The sequence below is a fragment of the Lytechinus variegatus genome, chromosome 4 (genome assembly GCF_018143015.1).
Source record: "Lytechinus variegatus isolate NC3 chromosome 4, Lvar_3.0, whole genome shotgun sequence".
Lineage (NCBI taxonomy): Eukaryota > Metazoa > Echinodermata > Echinoidea > Temnopleuroida > Toxopneustidae > Lytechinus > Lytechinus variegatus.
The window spans coordinates 49,140,201-49,154,358 of NC_054743.1; the positions used below are offsets into that span (position 1 = coordinate 49,140,201).

Sequence of the window (14,158 nt, forward strand, 5' to 3'; positions counted from 1 at the left end):
AAAAGACTTGCTCTTTACAGAGGTATTTCTATGAATTACCTACTGTTTCACATACATGTAGAATACATGTACAGTAGTAATGATGATTGAGAAGAGAAGTGACAAATGGTCCTTCTCAAGCAAATTCTTTCTACTTTTATCAAACTTGACGCACCAAAAAACTTTCTATTCAGAAAGTTGAAATCTGGGGCCTGTTACTCATAGAGAAAGAGTACAGCGTACATGTATGTCAACTATCATGGTACAACAGATACAATTCAGAGCATTTCATGAAAGGACTCGTCAGATGCTTTATCCGACAAGTCCTTTTTAATCAACAGATACCATATAGTAACATTGCTTCTTTGCCAATCAAAATCCAAGAAATTTGTCAGATCTGACAACTTGTAGGACAAAAATATTGATGAAATGCTCCTCTGGCCAGCCCCGTCTTACAAAGAGTTACATGTACGATTGATCCAATCAATCGTAACTCCATGGAAATCCATCAGTGCCCTTATTTTTTCTACAGGAAATTTGCAAAATGTTCTTTGTAAACAAAGGAGAACACACCAACTTGTCAACATATCAATGAATCTATGGATATACATGTATAGCTGTACATTCATATTTATAAAATCTTTTCAACAAACATGCATTTTATATGCTGACTTTGCTGGCTTTCCATAGTTGCAAGATGAGCCCCTGGAGTTGGAACCTTATCATCTTCCAAGAACCTTGATATTCAAACAATACTCACCTCATTTCTCTATATCGTCCATCTCGACGATGACGTCCAGGACACAGACGGACCGCACAGCTCCTCGGATGCTCCCAACACCACCGGCAGAAAGATTCACATCTGAAGGAGCCTCGGCTTGCGTCGACGTCAACGAGACACCGAAGAAGACTATCACCATTCCAGGTATGAATAGACCGCAAAGTACTTCAACATCTGGTGGATGGATCCAACGTCGAGATGCTCACACTTCTCCGCCATCAGCAAAAGCAGCTGAGAAGAGATCGATTTACAGTACTGTTTGTGAAAGCTCTACCCGTTAGGTTTCACTGAGTTCTTGAATGATGTGGAGGAGAGTAAAGCAGTGATTGTTTTTTTACACAGTATGTTCACTAGTATAAAGTACAGTGTACATGTATGTACATATACTGTATATTAAAGTTCATAGGAAAAAAATTATGCTTCCTTCTTGATTGATTGATCACAATCCACACAAAATTATCGTGTTCGGAATTTCAAACATCAAAGATATTACAGACAATCATTTGTTTCCTATTATGTAGTGAGTTTGTACGCTGCAAAAAGTCCATTAAGTTTCTCAATCTTAGTTTCGCAATTTATTCTTATATTTCATGATTCCAAGTTTGTTGACTAACATACGCTCTCCATTTGGTCAAATCTTAATGCTTTCCATGATAAGAGTTCAAAAGCTGAGAAAAGATGATGCGATACGCAGTTTATAGTCAAAGTGTCCACCTCCCTCTCCCTTGCTCCCACCTCAACACTATAAAAGACTGCTATAAACACATGAGAAGTTCATTCTATCCAAACTCGCTCCCTCCTCATAACGATGCACCAACCATCGCCAGATGAAAAGCGAGAGAGGATAATCAGGTGTCGCTGGAGAGCGGTATTCCAAACATCACCTCTCGACCGTTCTTTGCATTCACAGCTAGCATCACACACATCATCTGTGAGAGTCTTCACTAGCTTCTAACGCTACCATAATCACAGCAGCAAGCTGCCAACCAAAGCTGGGGAGGTGGCTGACAAACGACTTGTGATGGGCCCGATATCTGTATGAGTGAAAAAAGGCACGGGTTAATTAGGAGCAAATACGATTGATCAGTTTCAATTGAATTGAGGGACAGCTATTCAAATTAGCTCCATTACGGAGGTCACTTCATTTAAATCAAGGAAGACATTTGTTGCACATGTGCATTTGAGTTTAACTAAGATCGACAGATTAATGGTCTGTACTGTGCATTTGTGTAGTTCCAACAAAGTACTGAACAAAAAGCATTTGCCGTGAAAGATTCAAATTATCTATTCTGCATTAGAACATGAGACTTCAATCCTTTCTAGTACATGTTTGTAAATTCCTCTCTATAAAATGTACATGTCTCCCTCTCACCTCCCCCCCCCCTTTTTTTGTAGATATCAGAAAGTGGATTTTTCACTTTTCTATTAGAACAGCACATCCCCGGATGAAAATATACCTTTGAGTACCCTACCCCATCTGTCCCTTCTCTGCCCAAGTAACTAGCATTTTTAGGCACCATCTTTTTTAAAAAAGTATAAAAGGGAAATATATAAAATAAAAGAAATTAATGTGAAGTACCTGGGAAGCATTTCTTGAAAGGACTTGTCAGACAACTTTCACACTTGCACAGTTACTGAGTATTAAAAACATCTACATGTACATGTAGGCCTGTAATTCTAATCGGAATAAGGGAAAATGTCAGATCTGACAACTTGTCCGACAACAAATGCCGATGAAAGCCACTCCCTGGCCTGGTTATTCCCCTATTCAAGTGAAAATTCTTGGGCATGTATAGTTTGCAGTATTTATCATTCAACAATATTCTCAGAATTCCTCTTTTAAATGTCACTACATGTAAATCAAAGTCCTACGGTACCATATTCAACTGCCACATTCATTTTACCCCCAAAAAAAATTAAAGGCAATTACCGAGCAAACCACAGAATGGCTCTAATTTACGACCAATAAGAGAGTAGACTAAACAATTTCACTCTTTGCGGGAGTTCGGTTGATTTCTTTATAGGCGAGATTGCAGACGTGGATCGCAATCAAAGTTGAATACACAATACAGTCGGTGCAAATTAGACCCATGATGCTACAATGTGCATTCAAATGATATTTCATCAATCAACATTGATTCTCCCTTATTTCCGGTGTATAGCCATTTGACCTAGGAACTATAAAGGTTGCCTTCAAGTTGGAAACAGAGGAATTGTCTCTCAAAAGACATGTAGGGCCATACCTTTTTTTAGTGTTTCACTTTCGTGCATTTACAAAGACCGTTATTTTCAGGAATGACGAGAAAAAGCTTGTTCAAACATGAAACGCAATTATGATTTAAAACATTACCGTACCTCATTTCCAAGCCAATTCCCCAATTTGTATTTTCAATCAATGTGCATGAATTTGAATCTGAATTTATTAACAAACTTCATTCAATTATAAATATTTATGACTGTACAGGTGTAGCCTATGTCATATAAAATCAGTTATACATGTACATCAATACATTTTCCATATATTGTAGATTTCTAATTATATACATTTTATATTTACAAAGAGAAATGACAAATTGAAATTTAACAGAAAAGGTATAAAATAATGCTGAACATAATACATAAATTATCGAACACAGATCAGGAAGTAACTAAATGTATCGATATATCTTTGGTGTACATAACTCTAGTAATATGTAGTTCCATAGTCATACAAGACCAACAAGTAATCTGGCTTTGAAATGGTGTAGCTTTTTCAAGAACAGGCGATGAAGTACACAGTTATGAGAATCAATCACACTAATTAAAAAAGATGATCTCGATTTTAATTCGATATAAATTTATCACAACTCTTACTCTCTGTCAGAAGATGAGAACTGGATGTTCAAACATTTTGGAGACAGAATTTTCTTGAGGCAAATAAATTCACTAAAATCGCGACGGGCCTACATTTCTGTATGTAGTACATACATGTATTAAAGGTCTCGTTATAAATTTATGTGTATTGTTTTGCTTTCAAAATGTAGAGGGCTCCATTCCCCTACAAGAGTATCCAGTAAAGAGTACAATCCCCTACAGAAATTTAAGTGTGCTGCAAGCTCGCATTTAATGCTACATTGTATTTTTAGCTCTGGTAGCTCACTTTAAGCGATTTACAGGCTAGCATTGAACAAAGATCACTTAAAGTATTTCCAGATCTTATAAAAGCTACCCACAAGACAAAATCTGAGAAATAATCCCAAACACCACTATGCATCCAAACAAACCACCCCCCCCCCCCCACATCACTACTCCTGATCAGACTCCAGAGGTAGAGTGCACACTAAATTCAGAATCTCTAAAGTCTATATTACTCATTAATATTCTAAGGGGCACTACAGGCTAAAATGAGTATGAAAAAGACAACCAAAACTACAGGAATTTCATTAAAAAAATCAGACAAGAAATAACAAGTTATTGCATAAAAAAATTTGAAGAAGAAAATGCTAGTTTGTTAGAACTGGAGAAACTATTCAGGTATCAAAATGTATTATGAAACACAAAATAATTCCTGTACAGACAGCGCTCATTTCTGTCGAATACCCTTTTTACACAGGCTACAATTTCCTTAACCCCGTACTATAGGTGGGGCTAAATGGCAATTTAGCCCCACCTATAGTACGGGGTTAAGCTTAGCCCACTTTCCTTAATTACACAGCATTTTTGCAAAGTGGGCTAACCCCACCTTTAGTACGGGATTATTTGGCCCTGCAAAAAAGCAGGGTTATCCCAGCAATTGCGGTGCTAAGAGCGATAGTACGGGGTTGAGATCGCTAGTGTAAAACGATAGTGGGCTAAGCTTAACCCCGTACTATAGGTGGGGCTAAATGGCAATTTAGCCCCACCTATAGTACGGGGTTAAGGAAATTTTAGCCTGTGTAAAAAGGTACGAGTGAAGTACTTGTACTACGAATGATCGACAAAAACCACTAGTCCGGGGTTAGCGAGTTTCGTGTGTGAAAAGCAAGCATTGCTTATCCGGGGTTAGCAATAACAATTTGGCATGTGCGAAAAGGAAAAAAAAATAGTACGGGGTTAAGAATAGTACGGGGTTAGCGATAGTCCGGGGCTAAGAAAATCCTGTGTAAAAAGGGTATAAGAAATAAATAATTGGATGTTTGTGTGTCCTGTACTTGTAGGCTCACCTGATTTTTTGCTGCATGCCCACAAAATTGTCCTACTGTTTGGCAGCTTTTTTAAGACAATTCAAAGGCAAATGTATTGCACTTCAGGGCCCCGTTGCATAAAAATTATTATCATTATGGTAACTTTGCCACCCAAGTAATCCTTGAGTCTCATCGGCTGATGAGCATTGTTACCATGGTAACCATTGAATGGCAAAGTTACCATAACATTTACCCCCAGTACACTTTTATGAAATGGTGCCCTGAGGGCTCGCTCTAGATACCAGTTACGAAGGCTGATCAGTACAGAATAATCCAAAATATAGCATTAGCATGATGAACGGGCTACAATTCCACAAAATAAGAAAAAAGGGTTCATACCTTATCTGGCACAAAATTCACTTGCCTTAGAAGTTACAGTGCTGCACTTAATACAAATCAGATTCCTTTATTATCAAATTCAAATGCACATAGGATCTGCATAGTATGTATTGCCTCTACCCGTTGAGGAAAAAGCTACTAAGATCCACTAATTTGTTGTATTTCAAGGACCAATTCTGGCTGGCTGTGATCTTGTTTGCACAATAGTTAAGGAGTATTTGTTCGATAGACATCTGTTGCTGCTGTATAGACATTCAGAATCAATAGTAGAATTAAAACAGCAATGAGGGAGCCATTAACAAAGCTCAAACAAGATGTTTAGGGGGTCATTCAGACACTAAAAAATCATAGAAAATATTCACTGCACAAATATACCTTTTTTTTAATACATGTACACCTGTATGTCACTTTTTATATTTGAGGGGAACTCCAAACTGACTAGAATATGATTTGAACATAAACAGAATACTAAAAATTTTATCAAAATCGTACAATGAAAAAGAAAGTTTTTTATGACAAATAAAGATTGACACAGTTGTCTTCTTGAACATGCAATGGCCAAATTGATGATGTCACATCCCAAAATGTTCTTTTGTATTTTTGTTATATGAAATTGTGCTTTCCATTTCAAGAATTTTAAAATATGATTTTTAATGAATTATATTCGTATTGCTGTATTAACTTGTTTCATTATTAGGGAGATATCATACACACATGGATGAAAATATGAAATTGATTTTGATGAAATTTTCAGCATTCAGCTTGGTGAATTTTGCTGAATTTATTGAGACATCATTCTCAGCCTGGAGTACGGTACCCCCTTTTAACCAATATCTCTTCTGGTAAACAGGTTTTCAAGGCAGCTTTCCTGATATGTAAAACTTTGCTTAAAAATTTGAAGGATCAATTATGAAAAAAAATGTTTAGTGTAACATTCACTTTTTCTCACAAAAAAAACAGTTTTGCATGGCTCTCTCGATCTCTTCCCTTCCCTTTCCCCTCCCCCCTCACTCTCTCTCTCCCTCTCGTCCCCCCTCTCTTGCCCCTTCTATTTTCCCTACCTCCCTTCATCTCTATCTCTCTCTAGAGCTAACAACTATGTTTATTTTAATTCTGCATCACTGTGAACATTTCAATTTATTTTTTAGTGTAATACTGTAAAAAACAAATTGCTTGACAAAATTTGGTTTGAGCACATACCATTCAGTGAATGAAAGCCACTTCTGCGTAAGTTGTCCTTTCAAACCAAATTCAGGGCAATTTTTGTTGTTTTCTCTGTTTATTTTTGTTATAATATTCATTTCCCATTGACACAGTACTACCGGTACTTTTCATTTCCGTTGTAAAAAAATGTATATAGTCAAGTTACGTCTTGGTTCTTATTCCCTTCGTAGCACTTCTTGAGGATCACCATCAATCAATAAAATGTATATTCCTTTTTTTTCCGGACAACGCAGCATGGGATCGCACTTCACAATATACTAGTATTTTGGTTTTTACATGTATTTGTAAATAGTGCACATCGTTTGCAAAGATCTCCCTAAGAGCATCATCTCCATCAATGGTGAGAGTTTACAATTTAGCAGGTCATTCAGCCGATTCATTCATGCATTCATAATGATGTCACAGCTCTCAATGCTGTCTACAGCAAAACACTAGAATATTGCTGCTAGTGAATGATTCATCTTCCTGAATTTTGGCAAGAAATTTATTACGCACATTATGCTGCACTCAACCCAGGCGAGGTGAGCACACCAATATCTAGATCAAAATGAACTTTTATTGTGAAAATACCTGTATGCACAAGTATTTCACAACCATTTGTTCTTAACCAAGAAAAAAAATAACCTGCATACATGTACATATCAAAATTATTATTTAACAAATGATAAGATTTGAAACTTGATTATATTAAGTAATTATTATTGTTATAATAATTATCTATAATACTTACAATCAAGTTTCAAATTTCATCATTTGTTTAAATAATAATTTTTACCAATAAATTGTTCTTCAAAACAGCATTTTGTAACATCGCTTATAAATCGAAGCTACGTCATAACGAAGCGGTTCAAGGGTCAAGTATATTGTATGTGCGGTGTTTCAAAATGGATCGAGGGATCCACATGAGATTGGTCTCGAAAGAAGCCTCTCATTTTTCAAATTTACACTTACTGTTTTTGCACCTTCATACGCATTAAAGGCACACGTATGAAGGTGTATTGATTTATAAAATCAAACAAATTTACGTGATTTCTATCTTCAAGTTCAAAAATGGATTTCCTAAGGAAATCCATATTTGTTGACAAGTTTCGCTTATATGTGAAAGTCCTCGAGGCTAGTTTCATCATAGACTAGTGCTGTTGTCGATAGGCCTCATATCGACATTGATGTCGACATACGAAGGATTTTCAATGTTTCCGACATGTCGACATGCACGCACCCACATCGACATGCAAACATAAAATAAAAAGGGGTCTAGCCTAAAGTCACGAGTATAAAGCTTAGCTGAAAAGTTAGAAGCTTTTATCCACAGTAAGTGGCGCGATTAAAAGGTTTATTCAGCTATAAAGCGGCACATTAAATGAAAAAAGAATACCTGCGAGCTGCGCGGCAGCAGAAATACGTCAGTGCCTGAGTGTGGGCCGGCCTGCCCGATCGAGCTGGCCCCTCGACGATCGTGAGCGTAGCGTAGCCGTAGTAGCATTCACCGTACCCATCGCTATTCACCGTGCTTGATAATACGTTGCTCCTCAATGCATTACTTTTCACATAAACGTTTTTGTCAAAGTTGTGACCGCCGCAATTGAGCGCTTAATTCAAATCACGAAGTCACAGAAAACTTCCCTTCCTTCGTTTGGAGATCGTTGCACGGATCGCCGCGGAAGTGATACTGAAATTATCGGTCGATTTTCATTATTTTTTACTGCCAATTTGAGGAGCTTGCGTTTGCAGCACATGTGTACCAGCGTATAATACGCAATGATCATTATTGTAAATGGTGATTCTCAAATTGGCTCCGAGTGTTATTGCGCAATGCTTTCGAGACCGGATCGTGGTACAAAACTTGATTCTCCAGAAAAAGATGTGGATTAAATCGGTGATTTTGAAAGTGAATTCACTCTAGCTTAGTGAAAATATGTTTTCCCGAACTGAGCCTGTATTATATAGATCTAGATCTAGTGTGGGGATATTCTTCGTGTCAAGGTGAATACGTTTGATTGAGAGTGTTATGTTCCACGATCGATTGATTTTTTTGTTAAAGGGGAAGTTCACCCTGAAGAAAAGTTTTTCGTAAAAATAGTAGAAAAAAATAATAAAAAATATTGGTGAAGGTTCGAGGAAAATCCGTTAAAGATTAAGAAAGTTATTAGAATTCAAAGTTTTGGATTTGTGACGTCATATGCGAGCAGCATTCCTACATAGCGAAGAGTAAAAAATCAATGAATTTCAAATTTTGTATGGTTCCTGATGACTTTATTTTGTTTTCTATTCATGATCGGGTGTGAAATGATTTGTCTATTGATATACAAAAGGCACAATAAAAACCATTTTCAATTTTCTGAGAAAATGACATTTCATAGATTTTTTACCATATGCTTTGTAGGAATGCTGCTCACATGATGACGTCACAAATTCAAAACTTTGAATTCTAATAACTTTCTTGATCATTGACGGATTTTCCTCAAACCTTCACCAATATTTTTCCTTATTTTTTCTGCTACTTTTACAACAAACTTTTCTTTAGGGTGAACTTCCCCTTTAAGGAGCCTAGGCTAAATTACGGTCCCTTTTTCATGTCGACATTGTCGATGTCGGGATTAATTTTTAAGCGACATGTCGACATGGATTTTTGTTCCCGACAACAGCACTATCATAGACCAAAAGCTTCGGTCTCTGTTTTATTGGTTGTTCAGCTGAACTCTGCTGGCTCCACTCACCAATTACAGAGACCGAAGTTCTTACTCAATCTGTACAGGGACTCAATGGCCAATATGTTTATGTATTTAGTTCGGATAAACCAGGTAAGTGGGAGTTGCCCAACAGCCGAAGTAAGTCACTGTTTTTTCCACTTGTAAGTTAATTTTTTCCTGTTTGGTGCATTTCAGGCCAAGACGGAATAATATTCTTTATTTTGGCCCAGTTCTTTTTATATATTTTTATGAAATAAAGACAAAAATCGATAAGCACCGTCGGGGATTTAGCTTTGTTTACCCCCTAATGCAGCTGCACAATCGCAAACTGTCTGTGTACAAGGAGAAATAAAAAAAACTTAAAATGTTTTAAAAGTCCTCGAAACAGATGGTTGCCAGCTGTCTAGTACCGTCGTTGAATTTGGGGATGATAAAATGTCAGAAATTGTTAAATAAATCCCCAGAAACAACAGTTACTTCTGTCTAAAATCTATGATGGATATTCCTCAAACATTCACCAATATTTTTTTTTATATAATTATTTTTAAAACTAGTATCTCGTTAGGGTGAACTTTCCACTTCAACTAAACCAGAATTAGGGTGTCTGGAGAAAAAAATATATTTTTCTTATTTCAAGAAAATATCACATTTTCTTTGTGAATTTGAAGAGAAATGACCTTCAGACTGACAGAAATGTAATATTTTTGAAAAAAAATCAAATTATTGGCAGCTGCAAAAGAAGAATGAAATTAGGTCAATTTTCAGCATTTCTCTGCCACAGACTGTGTACATGTAGTTAAGAAATGGACACACACAATTCCAAATTTTTAGCTTCTGAGAGCTGTTATGAATTTATCATTACTGCCAAAAACTTACAAAAAAGTCCATTAAGAGTCCAATATTTGGAAACCAGATCACAATGAAAAATTGCAACAAAGTGAAAAAATGTGTAAAGCAGACATTTCATTTTCCCCGTAGAAAACGCATGGGGAAATCTCCACACACACAAATAAGAGGTTGAAATATATCTTTAACTCCTGGTGCACGCGAATTTTTCATACCCTTTTTGTTCAAAATAATGTGTCATTACATTATAGCTAAGATTTCAAATTGTGCTACGACACTTACCGAACCATATGGATCGTTTGTTGGCTTTTTTTTAAATAAAAAAAGGATTTTTTCTTGATCTTCACGTAGACGCCTATAGATCAGCGTAGATATCAATTTTTGCCTAAAGAGGACGCGCGATATTATTCATAAGCCAGTTTATTTGCAGTTATGCAGCTTGTACTGCTACTAGTGCTAGCTGCATTCTAGGTGCTCAGCATTAATTTCTTGCTCGTTCAATCCACTTTCATCATCATCTTGTCAAGAGATGGCATACTTTACCTATAAGTACATACATGAGAAGAAAAAACGAGATGCAACCTGTTGATTTTTTTTGTACAATTGCCTGAATTGAGACTGTTCGATAGGAAAAATTCGCATTTCAATTGTTGTTTGCATGATTTCCACCGCAGTATTCGGACGGACAGAGTATCTTGGCCGAAATTTGGAGGTAAGCATTAAAACATCATTTTTACAAATAATTTCGAATAAATTCATAAAATTAAGTAAGGTGATTGATGTAAATTACGTATTGGATAAATCTATATGTTGAACTTTTTGGCATGTTTTATTCCCTGACATTCGTGTGATGAATGAAAACGTCAAAATGCACTATGAAATCACATGCATTGTGCGAGGTTAGTGTAGCTAACCTCGCATGCTTGTGTGATTTAAAATGATCATTATAAACTTGTCCTACTGTCAAAAGGAGCCCCTGAAAATTGAAACTGAATGGCTGAATTTTCTCTTTACATACATGCCAAACACAACACAAGTTAATACTCAAATATAACATTTTTCTAGCAGCCTGAACTTCCCGAAAAAAATGTGCCATATTTTCCCCTAAATCATCCTGTTTTATGCTGACACTTTTCAGTGTGGCTTCAGACCCACTCAGAGTACCAGGGGCCTGTTGCATGAAATGGTCTTTCGTAGAACCGTTCTACGTAAGAACGAGATATCGCTCAACTGTTTCACAAAGCCGATTTGGGCGATACGAAGAATGGTCCTTGGAAAGACACCTCCAGACATGTCCTACGTAGGCATGATCTTCTTTGCACACCGCCCGCCACCGTCGGCAATGAGAGAAAATGCGGTTACGGCAAGCCACACTGACATATCACCTTTAAACATATTTTTTAGGGGGTTGATGCGTTTTATCTGGGATGGCGCCAAGTTATTTTTTTTTACATGGGGGCTAGTTGTCATCACTTTTCAGGTCGACAAGACGACCATAACGGAAGTCATTTTAACTTCTCTGAGGGTAATGTAAGCCCAAATATTTTCAAAATATGTTTTCTTTTATTCTCCCTATACGTCCTATCCCCACCCCTTTTCCATTAAAAAATAAATAAACTTGAACTATGAAATGGGCTGCACTCCCTCTCTGACTCCTTATGCTTTCTCAATATAGATAATTAAACAACATGAAAACAAATTTCTTAAAAAGTAATTGATGTAAGTAAAAAACGTGTTAATAACGTTCAGCAAAAAAAAGACACAAAACTAAGATGTTAAACATGCTAAATCATTTATTTTTATTCATTTTCATTATAATTATTATTTTTGATGAGCTTGATTATAATCAATGAAAATTAATTCTTGAATGGATTTGGGATAACTTGAGATGTAACAAAACAAAGATCTGCACAAATAGCTAATTGAATTTAGGCCCATAGCTTACGAATCCATCACAATCATATAAATGAAGATAAGTTCACAAAGAAAAGATTATGAAAAGTCCATACGAAGAGGCGCATTTCAAATCGCAGGGTAGGCCTTTAAAGAATCACGTTAGTCATATATATTTTGTATATTCTTAAACCTTATATTCTTATATAAATTTCCATTATTTCAGTGATCAACTAAATATGACCAACGTTTATGATCGTTTTATTTTTTGCATTATTTCCGGTTAACGGTATTTTTTCCATTGCGGATTACACAGCTTTTTCTATGCTTTAATTATTATTGCATAGCTACTTTATTCACTTGGCCATGTTTGCAGCAATTTTCATATTTTCCTTGTCTTCGGATACTCATGCAACTGAGGTATGTTTATATTCTAAACACTCACATTTGTATTTCTTGCGTTATATCTAACAAATAAAATAAATTACATATTTCACACGCAGCCTCTCATATTTTCCTTTTTAGTCTCATAGAATCAGACACTGTTGATTTTGTTTACACCATTCAAACCCTTTTTTTACCTCAACAAATAACATATTAACGCATAATTTGCAAAATTGTCATCATATATAAGTATTCTATAAAATAAAGAATATTGAACTACTAAAATCTCTAAATTACTACGTTAAATCAATTTTTATATCGGGCAAGGGTCTCTTTCGTTGAAATATCAATGAAAGGTGTCTTTAAAAGGACATCGTGTTCTAAATAAGGGAAATAATGAAAATTTCGATTTTATTCAGTTAATTATGTTTGTGAATCTTTAAAGTTTTTTCTCTTTTTACCTCATAAAGTAAGCTCCATACATTAATTCTACAATCAGTAATAAATAAAACATCATTTGATCTCTTTTTATTGAAATAAATGATTTTAAGAAAACTCGTCATTCCGAAATAAAAGGTTCAGCCTGAACCTTTTATTTCGGAATGACGAGTTTTCTTAGGTGACGATGAAGACTAAATATTTTTCCGATACTATCGATATAAAACGATGTCGCGGACTTGGAAGACAAAATTGCCTTCGTGAAACGGAAAGCGCTGATTTGTCGCCAATCTTCCTATCTCGGAAGAATGGTCCTAGGACGTTCCTACGTATCGCTCATCTCGTCATGCAACAGGCCCCAGAATGCTAGAGCACGGCGAGGCGGCCAAGCCGAACCCGGCACGGCCACGGCGGGCGAGACACTGCACTGCCAGTGAGCCGTACCGGTACCGCGGACCGGTAATTAAATGCGCCATAAATTCGAGAATGCCCAAAAAGGCAATATAAAAATCAAAAGTCGAAATGCAGACTGCTTTTGAAATAAAAAAAAATGACTGCTTACCACTAGAGTTACATTGCTTCCTTCCTCAGTTATATCCGCAGTATTTTGCGCAATATGACATACGGTATGCTTTTATAAGGTGATGATAAACTGCAACTCCAATTCGTTTGACCCTGGCGAAAGCTTCCCGTTACTGAGAAGCCATTTTGGTTGATAACCTTGGTAGGCGAAGTAATGTGATCTCTGAATGGCTGCGCAGTTTTTAACGACGGCGGTGATTGGTCAATTGTTTTACACCTGTTAATTGTTTTGCAGAAGTATGGTATGCGAGGTCGATATGACTGCTCGCAAAATGGGCGTGTCATATCAAGCACAGGGCGGGTCCCAATGACATAAATGTCTTCTCTTGATAATTTTTTTATACTATGATCAGTTATGAGTATTGAAACACAATTTATGGGCGTATGAAGTCACATTTACAAAATTGAACTACCGGCAGTGTACATCTCTGTTGTGTGTGGTCACAGTGGTCCCTAGAAGAGGGGAAGAGGGGCGCCCCCCCCAAAAAAAAAGGTGACCCTTTTACACACAAACAAATAATTGAATGTTGAATTAAAAAAAACATAATTTATTTACTGAACTCACTAACAGTATCAAGATATTCTCATTTTTCCCCTCTGTTTTCAATTATTAAACCTTTTTATTATTTTGTTTTTATTGAAAAACAGTAATGAAAAATCAAAATATTTTGCATGTCAAAATTGCACGATATAGTGCAAAATCATTTTCACAGAAAAAGGGAAAAAGGGTCATTTTTACTTTATTAAACACATGTTTGTAACTGGGTGGAAACTACCGGTGTGCATTTGGGAAAGCTGTA

The 14,158-nt window shown here is 36.3% G+C and overlaps 1 long non-coding RNA gene across 4 annotated transcripts in view; it reads right to left on the minus strand.

Annotated features, from left to right (window-relative positions):
- Nucleotides 1-13,377, minus strand: part of LOC121414228 — a 51,173-nt gene extending 37,796 nt beyond the window's left edge. For 3 of the 4 annotated variants that reach the window (XR_005969826.1, XR_005969827.1, XR_005969824.1), the window contains exons 1-2: nt 13,339-13,377; nt 740-1,794 (exon numbers count right to left, since the gene is read on the minus strand). This is a non-coding gene — a long non-coding RNA (uncharacterized LOC121414228). Of the gene's footprint in view, nt 1-739; nt 1,795-2,339; nt 2,425-13,338 lie in introns of those variants that run through there. The other variant, XR_005969825.1, reaches the window with a different exon arrangement.
- Nucleotides 13,378-14,158: the final 781 nt, after the last annotated feature.